Raw genomic sequence first — 2500 nt, 5'->3', positions numbered from 1 at the left:
ATTGTTGATAAAAGTAAATTTTTATTGACTGTTTTTGGTGCTTCTTTTCCCCATAGAGATATTGAATAGAACGAGTTACTTTTAGTGCTACTGTGATTTTGAAAATAAATGCGCAAATACCCATCAAAGGTAAGTAAATATACCCGAAACATATAAAATGCGGTTAATCCTATTGTGAAATAAGGTATTATTGCAAAAATTGGTGAATATAACCAACTATCATTAAGAATTTCATCTTTGGACCAAAAACAAGCAAGAGGTGGAATACCACAAAGAGAAAGTGTACCTAATAAAAAAGCAGTTCTTGTAATTGGAACATATCTTGTTAAACCACCCATAAGAACCATATTCTGACTTTTTTCTGGTGAATATCCAACAATAGGTTCCATTGAATGAATAATAGATCCAGATCCCAAAAACAATAAAGCTTTAGAATAGGCATGAGTGATCAAATGGAATAAAGCCGCTCGATAAGAACCTATACCTAGAGCTAACATAATATAACCTAATTGAGACATTGTAGAATAAGCTAAACTTCTTTTAATGTCTCTTTGAGCAAGAGAAAAAGTAGCTCCTAATAGTACTGTTATTACACCTATTAAAGAAATGAAATTCATTATATAAGGTATGTCTATGAAAAGAGGAATAAGCCGAGCTACAAGAAAAATTCCTGCTGCTACCATAGTAGCCGCGTGTATAAGGGCCGAGATAGGAGTAGGTCCTTCCATGGCATCAGGTAACCATACGTGGAGGGGGAATTGTGCAGATTTAGAAACTGCACCGACAAATAATAAAGAGGCGCACAAAGTAGCAAATAAGGAGCTGACCCCATTATTATGGATCAAGTTATTAGCTATTTCGAACAAATCCCGAAATTCCAAACTACCTGTTATCCAATAAAGACCTAAGATTCCTAATAATAAACCAAAATCTCCTACACGATTAGTTACAAAAGCTTTTTGACAAGCACTTGCGGCAATCGGTCGTGTGAACCAAAACCCTATTAATAAATAGGAACACATTCCCACTAGTTCCCAAAAAATATGAATTTGTATCAAATTAGAACTGGTAACTAATCCCAACATGGAAGTATTGGAAAAACTCATATAAGCAAAAAATCTCAAATATCCTTGGTCGTGAGACATATAATTGTCACTATAAATAAGAATCACGACTCCAACAGTAGTAATTAGTATTGACATAATAGAAGTAAGTGGATCGATCAAATATCCAAACTCTAAGGAAAAATCAATATCTATGGTCCAAGACCATAGATATTGATAAATAAAACTTCCATTTATTTGTTGAATAGACAGATTGGCCGAAAATCCCATAGCTACACTTAACAAAAAAATACTAGGAAAAGCCCATATACGACGAATATTTTTTGTTGCTGTCGGAATAAGTATAAGTCCAAATCCTATTGACATAGTAACTGTAAGTGGAAGAAAAGGTATTATCCATGCATATTGATATGTATGTTCCATAAGAAAACAAACAAATTGAGATTTTTTTTTATATTTTATAATTAATAATTGTTTCCGATTCACCAATTCTTATCTCTTTCGAAAAGGATAAACAATAATAATGAAAAAAAAATATAATATATATATATATATATATTATTTGTTATTTTATGTTAAATGTTAAATTATGTTAAATGTTGAAAGTTAAAAAAAAACTATTATTCACAGAATAAAGTATAGATAATGATTAAAAAAAAGGATCTATTCCGAACAATACATGTCTTTCACATACAACGATAAATAAAAATGAGTAACCCTTTTTTGAATGGCAGTTCCAAAAAAATGTATTTCTATGTCAAAAAAACATATTCGTAGGAATATTTGGAAGAAAAAAGGATATTTAACTGCAGCAAAAGCTTTTTCTTTAGCGAAATCGGTTTCTACCGGACATTCAAAAAGTTTTTTTGTGCGACAAACAAATAATAAAGTCTTGGGATAATCGGAATTGACATAGCCCGAAGAACTGAAAATTTTTTAAGATGAACGATTCACATTAATTAATGTATTGAACTACTCAATATTAGTTATAACTAGCTGCGGTATGTAGAATAAGAGTTTTCTGTATATTGGGTTCTTATTCTTATTAAGTTAAGAATAGTATTTTTCCCTATCCATTAACTATTCACAATAGAAAATCTTAATCCTATTTTTCTATTGTGAATAGTACAATTGCCATAGAAATTTAAACTCTTTTTTTTATATGCCTAGCCTAAAACTTAATTGGTTTGGTAAATGTTACCTTATTTATATACATATACACAATGAAGAGTATTAATACTTAATGATACTAAAGTATCGGAATCGTTAGAAAAATTCCAAATGGATTTAGTGATGAAATTGTAATACATATGAGATCTTAGTTATTTGATTTTTTTTTTCAATAAAAAAATCAATGTTTTTCATTTTGAATCCGATTTCATCGGATTCAAAATGAAAAACAAATCATCAAAAAAAATAGAAAGAAAAAAGGACAA

General features: G+C 29.7%; 1 pseudogene across 1 annotated transcript in view; it reads left to right on the top strand.

Moving 5' to 3' along the window:
* LOC140854580 (protein TIC 214-like) overlaps positions 1–2500 on the top strand; it is a 156342-nt pseudogene that overhangs the window by 6393 nt on the left and 147449 nt on the right. The window lies entirely within an intron of this gene.

This window comes from Elaeis guineensis, unplaced genomic scaffold (assembly GCF_000442705.2).
Source record: "Elaeis guineensis isolate ETL-2024a unplaced genomic scaffold, EG11 Super_Scaffold_1000265, whole genome shotgun sequence".
Taxonomy (NCBI): domain Eukaryota; kingdom Viridiplantae; phylum Streptophyta; class Magnoliopsida; order Arecales; family Arecaceae; genus Elaeis; species Elaeis guineensis.
The sequence above is the reverse complement of the archived record's forward strand: the minus strand, read 5'-3'. Positions and strand labels throughout refer to the sequence as shown.